Here is a 23,667-nt window from a genome sequence, read left to right on the forward strand (position 1 = left end):
TCTAAAGACATTTGCTTTTTTATACAGTTTTGTTTTCCCTGGAGTTATTAATTGCTTCATATTTTTACATTTCATATTTTGCTTAGTTTTCTATGTATCTATTTCTTCCTAGATATTTAAGATCAGATTCCATTAGAGTGACAGAAAAAAATAGCAGTGGCTTAAATAAGTAGAAGTTTATTTATCCTTGGAAAACAGAGTCTGTAGGTGAGCAGTTGAGAGCTGTCGTGGCAGCGCTGTGGTCCTCAGTGTTTAAGTCTTCTCCTTTTATCTTACTGCTCTTCCATTTTCAACACGTGGCTTGTACCTTATGATTCAAGATAGCTACTCAAGTTGTATCTAGTTGCCCACCTTACATTCAGAAGCAGAGAGGAAGAAAAAAATAAGAGCATATCTCCTTTCCCCTTTCTTCTTTTGTTCTTGTCTCTTGTGATTTGATAACTATCTTTAGTGTTATGTTTGGATGCTTTTTTCTTTTTTGTGCGCTTATCTATTATAAATTTTTGGTCTGTAATTACCATGAAGTTTTTGTATAGCAGTCTCTCTCTCTCTATATATATGCATATATATGTGCTTAAGTTGCTGATCTCTTAATTTCAAATACATTTTAGATACCCTGCATCTGTACTCTCCTCACTTCATGATTACTGTATTTGATATCATATTTACATCTAATTGTTTTGTGTATCCCTTAACTTATTGTGGATACAAATGATTTTACTATTCTTGTCTTTTAACCTCCCTACTAGCTTTTTTTAAGGGGATTTAAAAAAAATTAATTTATTGTATTTTTGGCTGCATTGGGTCTTTGTTGCTGCGCATGGGCTTTCTCTAGTGTGGTGAGCGGGGGCTACTCTTCATTGCGGTGCACGGGCTTCTCACTGCAGTGGCTTCTCGATTTCTTACCTTTATTGTATGTTTGCTTTACCAGTGAGATTTTCCATTTTGTAATTTTCTTGTTTCTAGTTGTAGCCTTTTCTTTTCATCCTAGAGAAGTTCCTTTAGCATTTGTTGTAAAACTTGTTTGGTGGTGCTGAATTCTTTCAGCTTTTGCTTGCCTGTAAAGCTTTTGATTTCTCCTTCAAATCTGAATGAGAGCCTTACTGGGTGGAGTATTCTTGGTGGTGGGTTTTTCTCTTTCATCACTTTAAGTATATTGTGCCACTCTTCTGGCCTGCAGAATTTCTGCCAAAAAGTCAGCTGATAGATAGCCTTATGGGAGTTCCCCTGTATGTTAAATATTTGTTGCTTTTCCCTTGTTGTTTTTAATATTCTCTCTTTATCTTTAATTTTTGTCATTTTGATTACAATGTGCCATGGTGTATTCTTCTGTGGGTTAATCCTGTATGGGACTCTCTGTGCTTTCTGGACTTCAGTGACTGTTTCCTTTCCCAGATTAGGGAAGTTTTCAGCTATTATCTCTTCAAATATCTTCTCAGGCACTTTCTCTCTCTCTTCTCCTGGGACCCCTAAAATGTGAATATTAGCACACTTGATGTTGCCCCAGATGTCTCTTAAACTGTCCTCATTTCTTTTCATTCTTTTTTCTGCTCTGTGGTAGTGATTTCCCCTACTCTCTCTTTCAGCTCACTGATCCATTCTTCTGCCTCATTTAGTCTACTATTGATTCCATCTAGTGTATTTTTCATTTCAGTTATTGTATTCTTCAACTCTGGTTGTTCTTTATATTTTCTATCTTTTTGTTAAAAGCTTCTAATTTCTTGCTCTGTGCATACATTCTTCTCCCAAGTTCTTTGATCATCTTTATGATCATTACTCTGAACTCTTTCTTGGGTAGATTGCCTATCTCCACATCACTTAGTCCTTCTTCTGGGTTTTTATTTTTTTCCTTCATCTGAAACATTTTCTCTGTCACCTCATTTTGTCTAAATTGTTATTTGTATTTTTATGTATGTGGTAGGTTAGTATGTCTCTCAACCTTTGAGTAGTGTCCCTCTGTAGGATACATCTTATGCATCCCAGCTGTGCACTCCCCGCTTGTCATCCAAGGGCCAGGGGCCAGCTGGTCCCAGGGTAGTGTCTAGCCTGCATTTGTGGACTCGGTCTGAAGGCTTCAGGACTGTAGTTTTCTTGCTTCTGGTGTCTGCCTTCTGGTGGGTGAGGCTAGTCTAGAGGCTTATGCAGGCTTCCTGGTGGGAGAGGCCAGTGCCTGCCCATTGGAGGGTGGAGACTAGTCCTGGGCACTCTTATGGACAGGGCTGTGTCTAGGGGCACTTCTAAAGGTGGCTGAGGGCTCAGGAAGTTTGTAGGCAGCCTGTCTGCTGATGGGTGGGGATGTGTCCACACCCAGTTAGTTGTTTGGCCTGAGGCATCCCAGCACTGGAACCTACAGGCTATTGGGTGGGGCCAGGTCTTGGTGCTAATGACCCAAGCAAGATGTCAGTCTCTGGGAGCGTTCATGCAGATAAATACTCCTGATAGAGCCATCACCAGTGTCTATTCCCCAGGGTGAGCCACAGCTGCCCCCTGCCTCCCCAGGAGACCCTCTAAAACCAGCAGGTAGGTTTGGCCCAGGCTCCTATCAAATTACTGCTTTTGCCCTTGGTCAGGTGCATGTGAGATTTTCTGTACACCCTTTAAGAGTGAAGTCTCTATTTCCCCCAATCCCTTGGAGCTCCTGCAATCAAGCCCAGCTGGTCTTCAAAACCAAATGTTCTGGGGGCTTCTCTTCTCAGTGCCAGACCCCTGGGCTGGGGTGCTGATGTGGAGCTCAGAACTCTCACTCCTGTAGGAGAACCTCTGTAATATAATTATTCTCCCGTTTGTGGTTCGCTCACCCCGGGAGATATGGGATTTGATTATATTGCAAGTGTTTCTTCCCTTATGTCTTTAGTTGTAGAAGATCTTTCCTGGTAGGGTTTTCAACAATGGTTGTTTTGCAGGTGGTTGTGATTTTGGTATGCTTGTGCAAGGAGGTGAGCTTAGGGTCCTTGTACTCCATCATCTTGGCTGCTATCCCCAAGCTATTTCCTTTCTTTGAGGATACTTTCCAGGAGTTTCAAACATCACTTCCACTTACATTCTATTAGCCAGAGCTTAGTCCTGTAACTGCCCCTAGATGCAAAGAAAGCTGGGAAACATCCTTCTTATTCCAAGAAGGTATGTGAGTAAGAATATGAGAAAGAAAATTGTGGGACACTTAGAAGTTTCTGCCACATGTCCCAAATATTCCAATAAAATTGTAGAACCTTCCAATGCTCTATTTCACAGACTTAAACACATTAGATAATCTGTCAGTGTCTTTACCTCTGAAGACTTGCCTCTGGGAGACTTCAATTCCTTTACTCCACATTGGCCTGATTACTCTCTAGGCCTGGTAGCAGTCTGGAACTTTCCTCCTGAACTTTCTCTGCTAATATCCCATCTGACAGCTCTTGTTTTCTACATTCTATGTGCTCTTCCTTCTGTTTTCTTGCTCATTTTGTCAAAGCACATCCTTCAGTAGTTTCCTGAGAAAGGGTACATAAAAAGTACATTTTTTGAGATTTGGCACGTGTGACTATGTCATTATTCTAGCCTCAGACTTGATTGAGATTTCACTGGATACAATATTCTAAATTGAAAAGTATTGTTAGTCAAAGTTTTGAAGAGAAAGATTAGGAAATGAAATTAACCTCAAGAATTTTTGGAAGATGGGAGGAAACTGCATTGTTTTAAAATGTCACTGAATTTTCCCAATGAAACAAATAGAAAAACTAGAATGGGAAAACTAACAAAACTAGGTGACAAAGTATTTCGGAAAACAACAAAATATGAGCAAATGGGAACAAACCACTAATGGCTCCATGTGGTATCAGAAGCAATTCAAGGGGAAGAGGAGGGAAAACAATAAGATTTTGATAATCCAGAGACCTGGAGAATACCACTACCACAATCAGATACTAACTGGAAAACTTCACAGGCAATTCTGAAGGGAGCAGCTGAAACTGAGAGAGAATGATTCCATCTTAAGTCGAGTACAAGAGGGTTACAGGAAATTCTGATGCTGCTGGAGCAACTTGGTGTCACAACCTTAGAGAGACGAATTTTTACAAGTGACTTTGCAACACGGTGATTTGACTATACATTCTTAGCTCTGTAAAGACAAAAGAAGGACAAAAACATCTTAAACTATTACAGTTCTCATAAAGATGATGATAGTGTTAGTATTGTTACTCGAATAGCTTTGTGTGCATATGAGATAAAACAAATATTAATTACGTCAGTGTCCTTTAGAATAGATATTTTGTTATTGCTGTTGTTATTATAGAAGGGAAGGAAATATGTAAGAGTTAACAGGAATGAGTAAAAAACCAATATGTTGAATTTTAATTGAAATTATCGATGATATATTATTGATGTATTATATCATGATGTATTTTGTCTGAAAAATTACATATTACATATTTTCCAACTCTGTCAACTGAAAAAGTCTAGATACAATGAGCAACCCAGTGTCTTTGTATCCACGTAGCACCCAGATTATTATGTTCTTTAAATGCCATTTCTTCCGAAAGAAATCAGAGAGCTTGGAGACATGGCTTATTCCAGATCTGGGTCAGGAAATATAAAAAATAAGCCTGGGGGGCTTCCCTGGTGGCACAGTGGTTGAGAATCTGCCTGCCAATGCAGGGGACACGGGTTCAGGCCCTGGTCCGGGAAGATCCCACATGCCACGGAGCAACTAGGCCCGTGAGCCACAACTACTGAGCCTGCGCGTCTGGAGCCTGTGCTCCGCAACAAGAGAGGCCGCGATAGTGAGAGGCCCGCGCACCGCGATGAAGAGTGGCCCCCGCTTGCCGCAACTGGAGAAAGCCCTCACACAGAAACGAAGACCCCACACAGCCATAAATAAATAAATAAAATTAAAAAAAAAAAAAGAAAAATAAGCCTGGAATTTTTTAATTATACTAGAAAGCAAGGAAGCTGAAAAAACTATCGGATCATGTCACAAGGACTTGGGGCCAATTTAAAAAGGGTGACATGGCCAACGATGCAATGATTTGGGCATCAGTAAGCATAATAACCTCAATGGATTGAGACACATGAACACATCAAATGTACTTAAAGTCATAAGTTCATATAACCCCCCCCAAATTCATTGGTTACTATTGGAAGGTACCAGAAAAGTAACTTATTTTGAAAATTGGTAAATAGAGAACAATCAAGAATTTATCTTGCCTTTCCAATAGGAACCATGTCAGGTAACTAAACAGTTGATAAGAGGACATTTATTTTTCTTTTTATGTAACTATTCCAGATAACAAGTTAAGAACAAAGAAAAACAAGAAAAAATAGAACAAAAGTAGTGGTGTTTTGCAATCACCAGTGAATGAATAGATGCAGGCAATGCTCATCAGTGGCTGCTAACATCATCTTTATGTAGCTCCTGATCGAAACACAGAACACAACCTATGAAGTAGTCAAGCTAAAAAAATACTTGAACCTAAATCTGTTCAAACCTCACGACCTCATGACCAATTTACAGGAATTACAAGGGAGAGAGGAACACAATAACTGACACCACAGAGAGGCAATCAGCAAAATCCAGGCAATGGGAAACTTTGAAGGAAAAATGACTCAGTTTCTTCAACAAAAATTTTACAAGGGATAAAAGAGAGATGGAGGGGAAACCTATTGATTAAAAGAGATCAGAGACATATTAACAATGGCAATGTATGAATTTTACTTATATCCAGATTCAAACTGTTAAAAAGAAAAAGGAAAAAGAACATTTAGAAGATAATTATGGAAATGTGATCATTGACTTATTGGTTATTAAAGAATTTTGTATAATTATTTGGGATAGAATAATAGTGTTGTGATTATGTTTTAAAATGGGTGTTTTTTCTTTTTAGATATGCACTGATATATTTACAGATGACATATGTTGCCTAGATTTTATTCAAACTTTTCAGAGAGAAAGAGAAATAGGTGGGGGTAAAAAGAAACAATATTTGCAACGAGTAAATAATTGTTGAACCTAGGTGATACGTACATTGAGATGCCTTATACTATGCTCTCTACTTTTGATATTTCCATAATCAAAATTTGTGGCTGTTTTCTATTGTCTTCCAATTTCCAGTGATGCTTTGATGAAGTCTCACACTATTCTTACCATCAGTACTTTGTATATGGCCTTTTAAGTTTTTCTCTAGAAGCAGTTAGGCTCTAACCCTTATCCATGGTGTTTTTAAAATTTGCAATGATGTGCCTTGGTCTGGGTCTTTGTTCATCCATTGTACCAAGCACTTACTGAAATTTTGATCTAGAAACTCAGTTTTCAGCTCTGGGAAATTTTTCTATTATTATTTATTTGATAATTCAGTTTTACCTGTTACCTATTTTTGTGATGCTTATTAGTCATGCCAGATTCCTGTAGTGACCTGCTTATATTTATTGTTTCTTGCCTGTTATTAATCTTTTGTTCTTTAATTCTGCTTTCTGGAAAATTTTTAATTTTATCTTTCAATCCTTGTATTAGATGTTTATCTTTCTTCTATCATAATTGTGATTTTAAAGAGTTTTTTGTTTTTATCTGGTACCTTATTTATTGTCTTCTCTTTTTTTCCCCTTACAAATGCAATAATTAATTTTATGTTTCAGAGGTTGATTAAGAAGTTTTCTTCTGCTTTGCATAGTGTCCATTTTAATTTCGTATTTTCTTTTGAGGGTGGAAGATACCCTTTCACGCTGGAGGCTTTCCTCAAATATCTGGCCATCTTTGCCATTTACATTTGAGAGTGAGGAACTAAAATTTGTAGGACTCATAAGATCAAGAATGTTGCTATTTCATCTTGGGTTCATTGAATGTCAGTCTTGGTAGCATTTTCTCTTGAATCCACCAGTCTCTTTCTGGAGAGTATAGCCCTAGCTCCCGCATTCTGGGAGCCAAAGGATGGGAGGTGAAGGAGGAAGCTAGGCAGCTGCCTGTTCTGAATGTTAACTTTTACTAAATCCCCCTGACTTTAGTAGGTATGTTTCTTTCAGCTCTTCCTGATATTTTCAAATATACAGTCCCTGTTTTGCACACTCTCCAGAGAATAATCATCCCGTCTCCTGGGCTAGGGAAGATGATCTAGATCTTTGATTCCATCTCTGAGACTTTCAACTAGCCCCACCTTCTCTGCCTTGAGATGTTCCTGAATCCTCCAATTCCTGAGACTGTTGGCCTCACCCTCTCTGTTTTCAGAAGGACTAGAATCATCTAATCCCTGAGCCTTCTAGACCAGGAATAGTAAGTACATTTCAACATGTGGGTGCAACATTTAACTGATAATGCTTCTCTCTGAAACTGGGTTGATATAGATTCTCTTTGGGTAGGGTTCATGATATGATGGTTTAGGACCAATGGGCTTGCCAAATGAAGGTTTTAAGGCAAGGGTTTCAAAGAGAGTCTTGGAGAGTGAACAGTGATTTGATGGCATCAATTGAAAAGTTGAGCAGTTTGATGGTCATTTATTTGCAACTCTTTCTTCCTGGGCAAAATTGCTTGGAGGAATAAAGTCATGTTGAAGAATACAGCCCAAGAGTAGTGCCATATTATTGAAGACAGTACACTGGAAGGGTGTAGATGTTTTCATTTCTCACTAATAATAGTAAGATGAGATGGATTCAAAACAGCCATTCCAGGAATCTGGAAGAAAAATACTGATTCTTGCTTTTATTAGGCAGGATTGTTTCGGTTATACTACAGTAAAGATTCTCAAATCTCAGTGGTTTAACATAAGCTAGTGATGCTGCAGTCCCTTATGGGTTGGTAGGAGGCTCTGCTTTCTATGGACCTTGGCTGATAGAGAGAGGCTACACCATCTTTCAGCAATTCCCTCTTAAACTCATGGAGAAGGTGAGGAGAGGAAGAGAGCTTTGCACCTACAGTTAGGTCTTTTGGTCAGGAATTGAAGGATACCACTTCAGCCCATAGTCTACCAGCTGGAACTAGTTACATGGCTTTGCCTAATTACTGAGGGGCTGAGAAATGTACTTACTCATGTACTCATGAAGTAGAGGTGAACAATGGTCAGTTTATCACATTGCTTAAGAAAGAGCTGAAGAGTAATTACACCAATAGAATAGCACTTCAAATATTTTTACATTTCTTAAGTACTGAGCTGTGTTTTTTATTGATGTCCAATTCTCATGGATTGCTGTTCATATTAAAACCCCAGTCTCAGCTTTTATAGGCAACATTCTAAGAAGTCTTTCTTTTCATCTACCATGGACGAAGACATAGGGATAATAACCCAGAGTTATTTATTCATTTTTAATAACACTGTCATTACTAGCCTTATGAATTAGATATTTTGTAATAACTGGGAAGGTAGGACATGAAAAGAATGGTGAAATTTATATTGCAAAATATCTAAACTTGGTTTAGTCTCAAAGGAACCTATCTCCATCTCTCACACTAAATACGCTTGTCTTATGGCATTTCCTTCATTAGGCTAGTGAATGTTTTTCCTTCCATCTGGACTCAATTTTGAGCTATGTCACTGATGACACTGTCCAGACTATAATGCAGATGGGATTAGAGAAAAGGAATGTCTATAATCACACATGCAGGCACTCTTACACAACAGAAGACCTATAATCCAACTAGTCTTATGTAATATGCCCCATGTGTTTCAGCACAGTGCGATATGGGTATTATTGAAGATTTACCTACTTGTTCTCGGAACAGTATGTACTTTGCATGCTAGACAGCATACACTGTTAACAGTGTATATTTTTGAAATTACATGGTATTGGATTTATTATCCGTTGTCCCAGAAAAAAATATAAAACATTTCCCTTTTAGAACAGAGCTAATAGCTAAAACTTTTGAGTACTTATTATGTGCCAGAGAGTAAGTGCTTTGCATGGATAACTCATTAAATTCCCAACACAGCCTGTGATGTTGGTACTCTTATTATTTACCCACTTGGCAGTGTGGAAATAGACTCAGGGAGGCTGAGTCACCTGCCCCGGCTACGTAGCCGAAGTGGGTTCTGGCTCAGGCATCTGAATCCAGGGCTGGAACTCTTAGCCATGGCCAAGCTCCTCCAGAGTCAGAACTTCCTTATACGCATCTTTGGCAACTGGGTGTTCCATTGGAGTTTTATGAAAAGTGGAATTAGTATAGAGCATGGTATTTAATTGTAGAGAACACTGAATGTTTAACAATATTTTCTCAAGCTCTGTAATTCCAAGATCCTACAGGAAGCCCAAAATGGATCTTTTTAATCCCCAACCCTGATTCAAGGTAAGAAGATTAAAAAACACAAGATGTGGTTTGTAAGGTTGGAAGTTATACTCTAAGATTGAGGTTTAAGGTCCAAATGCTACTTAAACAAACAACAACAACAAAAACCCTCTGACTCTGCCTGGTTTTTAATTCTGACTCTGTTATTCTCTTTCTGTATAGTCTTTGGTAAGTTAAATTCATTCAGTTTTAGTTTCCCTGTCTGAAAACTAAAGTTATAACTGCCATCAACACCTCACTGAATTGTTGGGACATCAAATGTGGTGACAGTGGTGCTTCAAAGCCCACATGTATCACTCTCCTTGTTCTCCTCCTTCCTTCCCTCATCCCCTCCCTTTCTCCTCCTCTTCCTTTTCTTCCGCATCATTTGGACATATTTTCTTCTAGCAGTTGTTACCAATGGAACTTAGAAATACCTTTTGACTGAATTTATGTGTGTTAAAGTGAAAATATGGATGAGGTCTATGGAATTCCTACATTTTATAAAAATGTTAGCAGTAAATTATTTTGACATGTTTTTCAGAATTGAACAGTTGTTCCATTGACACATCTAGATGTTTAGAGTCTGTGTAAACATAGCCCAAAGCAGTAGAGAACTGAGGCAAAATTGAGGTTTTTACGGATCATAAAATCTCTTTATTACAGTCTTAAGCTGAAAATCAATTAGCTTAAAATAAATTTGAAAAAACTCAATTCACAAAATTTACTAAATCTATTCAATTTATTAAAATTTTGTTTCTTCTAAACTATTTTAAAAGTTTTTGTAAATTATGGAATGACATTAACAGGTTACAATGGTTCCTGCAAAATTTTAATCAGCTGTTTTATAACAGCAGTAGAAAACATTCAACCTACCAGGATCGAAGATCACAGTGTTTTAGCTACTATGAATGTATTTAAAGTTCAGAAAAGTATATTTTAAAGTCAGTAAAATTTTTTTTCAAAGCTTAATATGGATTTTTTTTCAGTTTATGCTGATTTTGTCTAGTTCATATTTTCAATAATTTTTCATTTTCCTCAAATTTTAGCATTTTTATGATTTTATTTTCAATTTCTTAATTAGAATATCAAACTTGATTTATGATTTGTAGCAATTACCAGGTAAAATTTATTATTAATTCCTAGTACATTTCGTATTTTATCCTTCTGTATCTGGAGATTTTTAAACAATTAATTTTTTTGAAAATTCCTTTATCATTTTATTCATGATTATTAAGTACAAAATTTTAGGTACCAATCATACAATTATTTCTATTTCTATTTCACTTCTTCTGTTGGGTTAAATATTCTCACACTTTCATTTACATTTTCTTGCCTCTTCTTTCTGCCAACTTCTACAAGCTGATTATCTCAATTGCTCCTTGTACAGAAAATGAAAAGTTGAGTGTTGTAGTGTATGGGTATTGTTTTAGTTTCTTCTGATTTATTTGGATGTTTTTGAGTATCATTTCTATTGTTTCAAACTTTAACCACTTTTAGTTTTTCTTTTCATCAAGCCCTCATAGACCACATGTGTCAGAATGTCTGGAGGTAGAGCTGAAGCATTACTATTTTTCAAAAGTTCTGTAGGTGAGTCTCATTTGCAGCCAGTGTTGAAAGCCACTGACTGGAATGATGATTTTCATTACGTCCAATTTGTAAGATCCTTTCTCAGTAGAACCTGTTCTTCTCATTCAGGAGGCTCTGTGAACTTGTACATGCCTGGCAACCAGGTAAGAGGCTGAGAATTCTCATTACAGTGATGGGAGTGAGATCTTGAATTTTTCCATTTATAAATATTAAGGTGCACCAGCAATGATTTTATTCCTAGGTAGCCATTGCCACAGATTCCTGTTGGTCAAAACTGATTACTGCCTTGTCTGTACAACTGATATGGCTCTGGTCGTTAGGCTCTCCCACCTGGCCCCTGCTACCTGATCCCATGATTGCCATTAAAGTAAGGGAGCCCTATTCATCTGCAACCTCTCTCCCCGTCATCTATGACCTGCAGGAGACAGACATCACAGAGCTTTCCCTCGCCACTGCATTTCTTAGTGCCTTCGCGAAAAGTTGTCCCCTGAGCCCTTCAGGGGTTATGATTGGGGAGTGACTGAGCAGGCTGTACATAAATAGGTCCAGGCAAGCATTCTCATCTCTGTGGAATTCTGGACTCCTTCCTCTACAGAATGTCAGGGATTTAAGTTCTGGTATTTCAATCTCACTGATTATAAATGTCAGTTGAGTCCAAGCTCAATTCATCAACATAGCAGACTATTATTGTTACCCATATACATTATGGGTAAATCCGGAATCCTGGTGATTGTATTATATCTATTTATTTGCTCCATTCTAATGTAACATCAGAATTTATCCATTTTTATACATGTTCCCCAGATTCCTGCTGATTTCTGTTGTCAGGATCCTGCATTTCTTTAGGAGAGCAGGCTCTCTCCATCTGGGCCAGGCCTTAGTCCTCCCTGACTAGGCTATACTGGTATTCAGCTTTCAATATGGACCTGGAGACAATGAGGGATGTTGTGGATAGGTCCTCAGGGGAACAGGCATTTCCTTGTTAGTCAGCTGTCCTGGCGATAGCAGGGGAAGGTTGGTTCCTCTCTGCCAGGAGGGATGGGGCTGCTTCTGTTGGGAGGAAAAGTCCAGAGAGATATGGGGACTCAAAATTCTCAGCCTTATCTTGTCTGCTCAATGTCCTCATCCCATGTCTCAGGGTCCCACTCCTTCCCCAACAAGAGGATAAGAGATATGTCAAGGTTACACACCTATGTGGTGTTGCAACTCCTAAACCCTTACATTCGGGCTTTGTACTTGATCTTTGACTGTATCTGCTGTGGATACAGATAAGGAACTGTTTTATAGCTGCAATAGAGGCTTTCTAATTTTTGACCTGTGCCCTGTAGCTTTCAATTTGTCTTTTTCCTGTGACGTTCTCTAGGATTATCAGAAGAAGCTATCACATGATACAGTTTTTATAATGGCCATTATCATCATAGCAACTAACACTGCAGTCACTTGATCTCTCAGTGTCTTGGTCTCCACCTGCACTGTCTTCCACAATGCCACTGATAATTTGAGTGAACATGAGGCTACTTCACGCCATGGATTACTCTCCCTCCCCCACCACGAAATAAGGTTATCTATATGCCTACTAAACATGTAAGCAAACCTATCCTAAAATCCAGTTTTGAGGTTTTGTTTCCTTGGGCCTGCCCTGGTAACAATTACTATAAATTTTATGATCCTGAAAGAGAATAGATGCTGTATGCAAAGAGAGTGATTTTGCTGCAGGCAAAGAGATGTGATTCTGGATTCAAATCTGGTCCAGGATTTTTTTTTGGAAAAAATTTGAAAATGTTGAATAAGATCTGCAGTTTAGAAAATAATATTGCATTAATGTTCATTTTTTCCCCTTATTTTCATAATCATTCTATGGATATGTAAGAGAATGTCCTTGGTCTTTGTTTTTAGGAAATACACACTGAATTATTAGGGTAGAAAGGGCATCAAGCATTTAACTTACTCTTAGATAACTGAGAAAAAGTAATAAAAGTTTTATGCAAAGAGAGAGAGAACTAATATGTATGATGTTAAACATTGGGGAATCTGAGTGAAAGGTATACAGGGGTCCTTTATATTATTTTTGATTTTTAATGATATTTAAATATATCTTTATATAAAATAAAATAAAAAGTTAGAAAAGGGAGGATTGAATGAAGAGAGTTTAATAAAGGGACAAAGACAGGGCAAGATTAAAGGGGCGGTGAAGCATCCAGGGTTGGCAACAGGAAGAAACTGTTACCTACTCCAGGTCTGAAAGAAAAAGTTGACTGAGCAGTTACCAGAACCCAGAAAAACCTGCAGCTGTTAGAGGAGTGCAACCTAATAGGAGCTTCCAACCTGTGGCCCAACAGGGAAGAACTCAGGGAAATTGCCCTTGCCTTCTCTTCTCATCCTCTATATCGGTTCAGGGTCTTCGAGAAGCAGACATCAAGATGGAATTAGTCGTGCAGTAGATTTATCAGGGAAATGCCTGTGAGAGAAATAGAGAGGGAGCCCGAGGAGGCTGTGAGTCATTAGACCACCATCTAAAACCTGTAGGAAGGAAGATTTGGTAGGACAAGTCAGACTGTGATACAGTTTTTTTTATGTTTCAGACTTTTTAATCACTGGTTATTTATAAAAACGTTGGCTCTTCTGTTACCATTCCATTAGTACATTTCTAAAACTATTAGAAAACAGGACTAACACTTACTATTCATTATCACGTGATACAGTTTTAATAAAGCCTTGAAAAAGCCATTGGGAAGTCCTCAAGTCAAACTATCCATCAGAGGAGTCCTAGATCTTGTAGGCATGAACCTCCCTTAGGTTCTCTGTTATGTTCGATGACTGCCTGGGAGTAGCACATGGGAAGTGTGGTGATGGATTTTAGAATGCACCAGCTGGCCCTGCTGTTGGAGATCTGAGAGGTGCATTTTTATAGCTGTTATACGCTCCATTGCCCAACCAATTGAGAGCTAGAGGGCAAAGGACTCAGGTTAATCTGGTTTATAAAAGTCAAGTTTCATAAGTCAATAGTCAACCTAAAGAAGGTTGGGGAAAGTTGGAGTAGGATGGAGCTGGGTGGATCTTCAGGGTCCAACAGAGTCCACTGAGTCAAAAAAGAGAGGAATTTTCAGGCAGATGTAGGGCCCTGAAGACAATCTGTGTAGCTGTTCTTAGAGGTTGGGTGCAATTAAGAGGTCAGGCAAGGTACAACCAACCCTTTGCTACTGAGGTTTGAAAAGGAAAGAAGGAAAATTGCCTAATCCTGGCAGTGATGAAGACTAGGGGGAAGGAAAGGAGACAAATATTTCATGTGTGGTATGACTGGCAGCCAGGGGAACGGCGATGTATGAAAAATTTTAAAATAACACGAGAGCTAAAATTTGTAACACTAAGAACCCAAGTGAGGTCAGCTCACTTGAGTGAGCCAGACAGCAGAGCAATGGATTGTCCTCCCTCAGAGAACTGTGGCAACCTGTGATGGAAGATGGGCCAGTGAGCCTTCTCATATTGAGCATATTCTAAACCTATTAACAGCTATTTTGCTAAGGGGACGAGCTTAGAACATTGCCCCATTCTGGGGACAGCAGGAAGAAACAGTGGTGGATTGATTAGAATCCAAGCTCTCCCTGTCTGCCTGAGATGCTGAGTTATGTCATCAACTCTGGTCAGCTTGTCTGGTGTGGGGATGATTCCAGACCAATGCTGAGCCCTTTAAAATTTCTCTAAAAAAGTGTGAAAGTAATTGACAAGCTTGGGTGCAAAAATGTTTATATCTTGTATTGTGCTCAAATACAAACAATGGTCTCACCCCCAGTGATAGACTAGAAGGGACTTTTTAGGACTTTTTCCACTTTCCATACAAGAAGCCTGAAGGAGAAGAAAAATGAGTAGGTAACAAAGTAAGTGGCAAAGCCGGTTGATAAACTAAGTTTCTTGAATCTTATACGACTACTTATTTAGGAAAGTCATATGGGGTCACTAGGGAGACAGGATATGATGGTTAGAGGGGGGACAGAGTACAGTTGTCACAGAGAGAGAGAGGAGTAATTGATTTGTCCAAGAAGATGTAATTAAATAGAAAGAGATGCAAGTTGAAAAGAGAAAAAACAACAACAATAAACTCCAAAAAACACAACAGATGCTGGAAGCTTTTTTCTTCCATGAAAGGACCCATGATATAGTGTTTCCAAAACTCAGCCCCTTTCTATAAAAGAAAGAAAGATAAATGTAAATCCTCTGTCACTTCAGTCTTACCACCACTGTAGTGATGCATTATCTAATTTCTAAGCTTTTCTACTGATTTGGGGAAGTAAGCATTTTTTATAATAAGTTTTACGGTATTTCAATAGTTAGTACCATTTTGAGAATTAGTCCTACTTTGGCAGCTCTTTCATTAATGAAAAAAGGATTACCCAGTGAATATTTTCTAAGATTTATAACAGATGGGAGTTGCAAAATATTAAAATAATTTAGTGTCCTAACAAAAATACCTATGAAAATTTACAGCTTTGATGTTCTCTGACACTTTTTTTTGGAGGACAGGGTGTAATTTAACACACATGCTTCTTATTATAATACTTATTTTAGATTTGTTTAGCAAAATTCCTGACCATAAGTTTTCCTAGCTGAGGACTTCACTTAATTATATATACAGATGGCTTTTCTGATAGGTTGCCTTTTTATTCTAACTGTTACAATTTTTTGGTTGTTATCTTCTGGGTTACCAGTCAATCCAGGCTTCCTGATGGTGGCATGTGTCCTTTTATTGGCTGACAATGAAAGGTTCTTGTTGAAAGAATGATAGTGTGAATGATTATAGAGAATAAAAAATATGCTGGGCTCTACCAGTTTATTAGAAAATGAGAGTTTTAAAGTATTTTATACATCTGGATTATAATCTTTTAAGGCATTTAGTATACATAGTGTTTCATTGTCATTATAATTCTATTTTTATGTATAGACTCACAGTTCCAATACTTTTAGTATTTATACAGTTGCAGTGTCAACTTGAATACTTCAAACCACTAAAAGTAAGAGTTAAATGTCCAGATCAAAGAGTTTCTCTGATTTAATATTTTAATGACAAATAATGATGTTTTAACTGTAATTATAGTTTTATATTGTGTATACCACATTAAATTAAACGGATGGAGTTTTACAGGAACAGTGTCATGGTAGTTATCATTTAAATGATAAATTGTTGGGTCTTTCCCCTTTAGGATATAGAATAAGTCAAATTAGTTTCAGCAGACAAAAAATTGGCCTAATGTGTAAAAATAAATTTCAAACTTGTCCTTTGACTTTACTGATGAATTAATCATTAGTTGGTCCTTTGACATTTGCAGTTGACCTTTGTAGTTATGTGTGGTCTTAAATCTCCCATTTTTGGCACAATTCAGTGGATAAAATACTGTGGATTTTTTGGCTACAGTACAGTCAGCTCTTTTGAACTATTATATTAATAAGAAAATGTTAATAACATAATATGTATTAATTTAGCAGTATGATTATTATAACTTGAAGTATTATTTAATGTTGACATTACTACCACTGCCATTATAACAAGATTATGTATTAACTATTCCCAAGCTTTATAACCATGCTAGCATTAACACAAACTATTTTAAACAAATATTATATTTCTTCTCTGTGGTTTTTATGGCCTTTAATCCAAAACTGATAGTATTGACCAATAAGATAATCTAAAATATTTGAAACTATTGATTTGGCAGAATGAGGTATGTTGGTGTAAAAATAAATATAAATGGGAAAAAGAAACCTCCAGAAAAAATTAGTGTGAACTTTTTTTCTGTAAAATGAGTTAACTTTTTGATGAGTTTGGGAACAGAGAGAAAATAAATAATTGATTCCATATAAAAAAACCTTCATAAACTGGTCTGTACATCTCTAAGCTGAGGGGAATTAGCCTTTGTTTCGGCCCTGCTCTGTGCCAGAAATTGCACTGAGTTGTTTACTTTATGGACTCTTTCCATTTGAGTTCTTCTTGGTGAAATTTTGTAGATAATTTCTAGCTCTAAGGCATTGTCCTGAGGTTATAACCACTGTTTTATACAGATAAAATAATTTCATTTTTAACTTAGTTATAAAGCATAAATTGAACTTAAGTGGCAAAGGCTTTAGTACTTGAACAAATAATTTTAGGTAAGGATAAAGACTTTAAAAAAAATATAAGGTGGTTACCCACCCCCCCCCGTCCCCTGGAGTGGGTGAAACTAGAAGACCAAAGATAAAATTTTGGGTGTCACACTTCCTGATTCTGTTTAGCTGTAAACTGAAGTGGATTAAAAATAAAGGGATGCTAACATTTACAAATAGGATTAAGTCTTCTAGACATTGAAAGGTGAATAGGAAGGGCAAACCAGTTTTGCTAAGAACTTGACTTATGATAATTTATATAAATATGGCAAGAATCAGAAATAATTTTGCTAATTTATGTGAAGAAAACCAATTGAAACGTGATAATATTTCTAGTAAAGTACATTTCTTTGGTTTATTTATTTATTTTTAGTTCTCAAGAAAACACGTATTTACTTTTAGGTGCTGACACCAATAAAATTCTCTTGAGAGTAAGTGTTTGACCTCTTCAACAGGGGTTTAATGTGACAGAATAAGTAAGTGGACAGTGTGCTTGGATTCAACCAACCGTGCACCATGTAGTACTATGGTAGTTACTATTGAAAAAAATCTGCGTGCAAGTGGACCTACACTGTTCAAATGCCCGTTGTTCAAGGGACTGTACTTGTCACAGAGCCTGGCCCATAACAGACACCCTGTGTTTGCTAATTATTTTTGAAAATCCCAGATTCTATTTGGTACATATTGCATCTTTTTACAAAGCGTGTGCGGTTGTTTCCATGTTTATCTCTCATGGTGCGTCACCCTAGCCATGAATCTTCATCTACAACATGGTAAACTCATCTCTTTACTTGCTTTCCTCCTAGTTTAAAAATGCGCTTACGTGTCCCCAAGCCTTAACACGCAGACTACAATCGTCCTCTAAGACTTCCTCTGTTTGAATATATATTTGTTTCTTTTCTGTAATTTTCAACTTCTTGGTCCTCTTCATCAACCATTTCTTATTCAAGCCTACAAATTGGCTTTGGCCACCACCACTTGGTTGAAATGCGCTCTGAAGGCTTGCAGTGCCCTCCTAAGCCTATGAGACTCATGAGAATTTATTCCTCCTGGATGCTCTAGGTGCCTCAGAGTTTGTGACATGATGCTACATACTTTGGCTCTCCAATTGCTCCTTCCCATTCTTTTTTGCTGTCTCTTATTTTGCCACTTGTAGGGTAACCCATCATCCCATTTTGCCGGGAGTCCCCTGTCCCAGGAAACCCCAATGTCCTGGGCAAACCAAGAAAGTTGGTCACCCAAAATTTTTCCTGTAAATGTTGTCATTCCCCAGACTTCTGTCCTTAGTTCTCATCTTTTTTTACTTAGTAAGAATTTTTGTCTTTTGCAAAAGTTTCAACTATTTACTATGCATCAGTGGTGACCAATTCTATGTCTCCAGCCATAAATGCTCTACCAAACCCCAAACACTGTTTCTGAGAAAAGAACATGGGCTCTGCACTGGGGTCCTAAAATCCAAACCATACTAGCTACCAAGTGTGGACCTTGTATAATTTACTTAAACTCTCCACATCATAGTTTACTAACTTGTGAATGGGGATAATGCTGAATTTAATGGGTTGTTGTAAGGGTTAAAACAAAAAAAATTTAAAGGTCTCCGTGCAGTGCTGGTGCAAAGCAATATCAAATAACTTGCAGCTATTTTAATTTATTATTATTGGTCCTATATCCACCAAGGATCCAGTGTTTTTCAGCATTTTTTCCACCTCAATTCATCTGAAGGACATAAAAATACTCCACTCAGTACAATGGCTGACTATGGCAAGAATTTTCAATGGGTAAGAGGGAAAGAGACATGTCCAGCTTAAATAAAGCGCCCGCAGGTGATCCTGGCATTCAAGCTCTTGGGAGGTCCGTGTCTCTCCAATTCCCGTCTCCCCGTGCCTTTGTTCTCTCAAGTTCAAAACACTTCGTTACATATGGATATACATTTAAATAACATAATTCAAAATAAATAATCATTTTATTGTATCCTCCTTACATTCCTGAATATTTCTTTATCCCATTCAGAGAATGAGCTTATTCGGTCACCTAACATCCATTTATTAAATGCACCCCGTTTTTGCAAGAGTAGTCTTCTTAGTATTAGATAATAGAACTTAAAACTTAGCTGTAGTCCTTAAAGTTCATTGTGCATCAGAATCACCTGGAGGTTGTACTAACACACAGAGTCCCCCAACCAGGGTTTCTGGGGTGGAGCCTGAAGATGTGCATCTACAACATGTTCCTAGGTGTTGCTGGTCCAGAGACTATATAGTTTGAAAACCACTGTTCTAGGGTATTCAAATGGCATAGCAGTTAACTTAATTTTAACCTCAAGTATACATTTTCTTTTTCCTTCTCTCTTTCTCATTCTTCTCCACCTCTCTCTCCGTCTTTTGGCTTTTCTTACCTTGAAATCTGATTTCTCTCCCTCACCCTTTGACATTTTAAATGGGTCTTGGGATTCCACTGATTTTCATTTTTTAAATATAATCTTTATTTGCAAATGCAATTTATTAATAGGACTCTAGTATGTGAATTCCATATCATCACTGGGTCTTAACCATATTTACACACATGAAACCTGATACTCAGTTAAGAGCTTCAGAGAAAGTGAAAGTTAGTTATGTTTAAATGCCTTGAATTTCAGCTTTTGTTCTGCCTTCTTTTCTTGATATAAATGTATAAAACGTTTCTTTGAGTAAAAATGGTCACTCCTTTATTTTGTAGACTTGAGCACAAAAAATTTAAATGACAGTCTCAAAGTCACACAAATAGTTAATGGCAGCTCAAGGACGAACATTTTCGATTTCTTAGTTTAGTACATTTCCCACGTCCTCTTAATATAACAGTTCAGGTTATGGATGGTGTGATGTTTAGGTCACTGTTAGGGTAATAACAGCCCCAGAGATATATATATAAATTTTTAATTGGGGTATAATTGCTTTACAATGTTGTGTTAGTTTCTGCTGTACAATGAAATGAATCAGCTATATGTACACATATATTCCCTCCCTCTTGGACCTCCGTCCCCCCTCCCGCCGCATCTAGGTCATCACAGAGCACCGAGCTGATCTCCCTGTGCTGTACAGCAGGTTCCCACTAGCTATCTGTTTGACACATGGTAATGCATTTATGTCAAACCTAATCTTTGGATTTCCATATTACTTAGAATTATTGACTATGCCTTCCTCACATAGAGACATCCAGCTACGTAAAATAAAATGAAGTGCTTCAATTTTCCCTATGATCAAAATGGTGGATTTTTGGAACCTCACTGTTACTAATAGGAATTTTTGCTTTTCTCCTTGTGAACGTAACCATTGTTTTTAAAAAATACTGCAGAGCAGAGCAGTGTGTGGAATGTGTGTGATCCTCAAATGGGGGACACAGAACCTTTTAACCTAATGAGAGCTTCCACTTCCCAGGGCGACCTGTTTGTGCCAAAAGACCTCTAAAAGGCCTACAGCTGCTTTCATTTTGTCATTTCAGACATGAAGTACAGCCCCCTGCAGCAGCTGCAGAGACCCCCACCACCTGTTCTGCATACACTCAGGAAAGGAGCTCTTTAATCTCTGGGTTTGGGAAAACATTTTATTAAGGAAAGAAATGGGGCCACGGAATTCCTGGGGTGAGCCTCAGGAACACAGCAGGTGGTGGCCAAGAAGCCATGACAAAACTAAGGAAAAGGATTCAGATTCTTTTCAAGGCTATGCGTGATTAGCAAAGTACATGTGGGTTCCAGCTGTCCTTTAGAGAAGACCATGTTTTTCATCTCTGAGAATGAAGGATGGCTTTCCATCTAATGAACTTGGAAGACTCTCTTGGCAGGTTGTTTTGTTATAAGCTAGATATCTCCAGTTATACTTTGTTTTTATTCTTTTCTGAAACCAGCTCCATCCAGACTAATTCTGAAAGCTCTTCTCAAGTTTACAATAGGAAATGAGATTTCTTTTCTTTCTTACTCTCATTTCATTTCTGTTTTTTTCTTTATTAAATGTGGTCTTAATTAACTCTTGGACAAGGCCGCTCTCTGTGATGCGTTGCTCTCAAGAAGATCTGCTGGTGATGGCTGTCTGTCATTCTGCTTCCAAGGTAAACTCACTGGGGATTGACATAGAGGCAGAACAGACAGAACAAAGGCTGATACCAAAGACAAATAGCAGCAGCAGTAGCAGATTTATAAAAGACTTTAAAAAATACCGACAACACTGGGAATTTTTAGGGACAATTGACTTGAGAAAAGTCAACCAACAGGCTCATTTCCTACAGACTCATTCTCGATGCTCCACAACCATGGTATCACCAACGATATGCGTGACTCTCAATCTGTCATATACAATGAGAGATTAGGGGGAGGTTGATCTTATTCTTCTAAATCATGACCCTTTTTTGCTTCTTATAGTTATTTTGTGGGGTTGCATCCTGCATATGTTATCTCCTGCAGCACCAGGTAACTAAAGTGGAATAAACATACTGATTTCTCTGATTGAGAATGCTGCTGTGTTCATTATTCACTGCACATGCTATCCAAATATTCTTAACATTGATTTGTTTGCATCCACATATCTGCCAATGGAAACAATTTGGTAGCAAAGTTATTTATTTATTTTTTTAGCAAATGAAGGTATAGATCAAAATAATTTGCTCTGATATGTTATCTAAAAGTTAAGGAGAAAACAAACAAAAAAAGATAAAAGAAAAAGAAAGCTGAACAAAAACTAAACTGGCTTCTGTAGAGAACCTCTATATTGTTTACTATATTTTTGCCCTGAGAGGCGAGTGTATGGGACTCATATGTGCTTGATGCCTCCAAACATTTGGTCAGATATTGGACCCTTCCTTTCTCAAGGTAACCTATTCATAGTTGGTGCCAAAAGCCTCCCAGGAGGACTGCAGCTACTTGCATTTTGCCATTTCAGACACAACTATAGATGCTGCCACAGCTGTGGGTCTCCCCTTCCACTCTGTAAACTGCCCTTTCTCCCCCTTCAGGGTCTCTCCTCCACACCCCAGGGCCAGGGCCTTCGGAATGACTGACAGTTCCCCAAACCTACTGTGCTGCCAAGCTGACTGGAACCTTGGCCTCAAATGCCCTTCCTCTCTCTCTTCACTTGGCTAACTCTTACTCATCCTTCACAATGTAGCTTAGATACCACCTGCTCTAGGAGCTTTCCTTGATCTGTCACCTCCCTGACCCCCAATCTTGTATAGTCCCTCCTTTGTGCTTGCATGGCATACAAGGTTGTATCCTGCAGTTACCTATGCTGTTTGCTTATTTCCTTTTCCAATCAGTTTCAGAAGTTTTTGGGGACAAAAAGTGTGTTTTACTGATTTCCCTATCCTTTGTAACTATAGTGATAAGGAGCTGAAAAAAAGTGCTGTTGAATGAAAATTAATTGATTGACTCCAGGCAGCTATTCCAGTTACATTTAAAGAGTGGTGCTTCATGCTAATGATAGGTGCTCTTTCAAATAGACTCAAAATGTGTGTGGCTCAAACACAATAGAAGTCTATTTCTTGTTCACATAGCAGTTGGAGGTGGTATTTTTGGTCAGTGGGACCAGAAATTCTCTATGGGATGGATCAGTAACCCTGGCTGACAGAGGCTCTGCCATCTTCCAGGGCTAACACACTAGTACACGAATTTAGCAAAACATCAGTGTGACTCCTTTTCATACTGGACCAACCATTAATTACATTTCTATAAAACCATGAAATTGCTAGTTTCTGAATATTTTACTTTACGTCTTCAAACAGAAAGCTGCTTTTGGTTTATTATGAAACAATTTTCAAACACTAAGATCATAACAAAAGATAACTCAAAATATATTTTATTTGCCTAAGCCCCGCCACATGTTTCCCTGTCCTAATCTGGATTCTGTTGTCCAACCTGGGTCTGAGAGAGAGAGAGAAAAAGAAAGTATGCTCGTTAACCCTGCTATTTATTCCTATTAGGTACCAGGTGCCATGCTCAATGCTAAGAACACAAAATGAGCGAGGCAGTATCTGCTTTCAAGATTCTTATAATCTAGTGGCACTAACATGAATGGAAAATGATCAATGTTCTAGGCAAGCTTCTCTCTTCCTGGTATTCATTTTCAATCTATTTCTTGACTTATTTTCTCTTATCCAGTGTTCCTCAAATTGAATTTCAAGCTTCCAATTTTGTGCAATTATAGACCTTTATAAATTCTGTTTATATCCTATCCCAAAAGAGGTATCATTTATACAGTCTCTTCAAACCAGTACTAGTGATTTATGAGAGCTACTATTAGACCTTAGGTGTTTTTATTTATGTTCTTTTTATAGAGGAAACCAGTATTATTTAATGTCTTTTAGAAGCCTCAAATATTAGGTAGAAAATATAAGCATCACCAATCATCAGGAAAATGCAAATCAAAACCACGATGAGCTATCATCTCATACCTGTGAGAATGGTTCTCATCAAGAAGACAAGAGATAACAAGTGCTGGCGAGGATGTGAAGAAAGGGAACTTTTGTACACTGTTGGTGGGAATACAAATTGGTTAAACCACTATGAAAATTTAAAACAGATCTACCATATGATCCAGCAATTCCACTTCTTGGTATACGCCCAAAGAAAATGAAAATAGGATTTTGAAGGAATATATACACTCCTATGTTGATTGCAGCATATTTACAATAGCCAAGATATGGAAACAACCTAAGTGCCCATGAATGGATGAATGGATAAAGAAGATGTGGTGTATATACACAAT

This window comes from Eubalaena glacialis, chromosome 12, assembly GCF_028564815.1.
Source record: "Eubalaena glacialis isolate mEubGla1 chromosome 12, mEubGla1.1.hap2.+ XY, whole genome shotgun sequence".
NCBI classification, from domain to species: Eukaryota; Metazoa; Chordata; class Mammalia; order Artiodactyla; family Balaenidae; genus Eubalaena; species Eubalaena glacialis.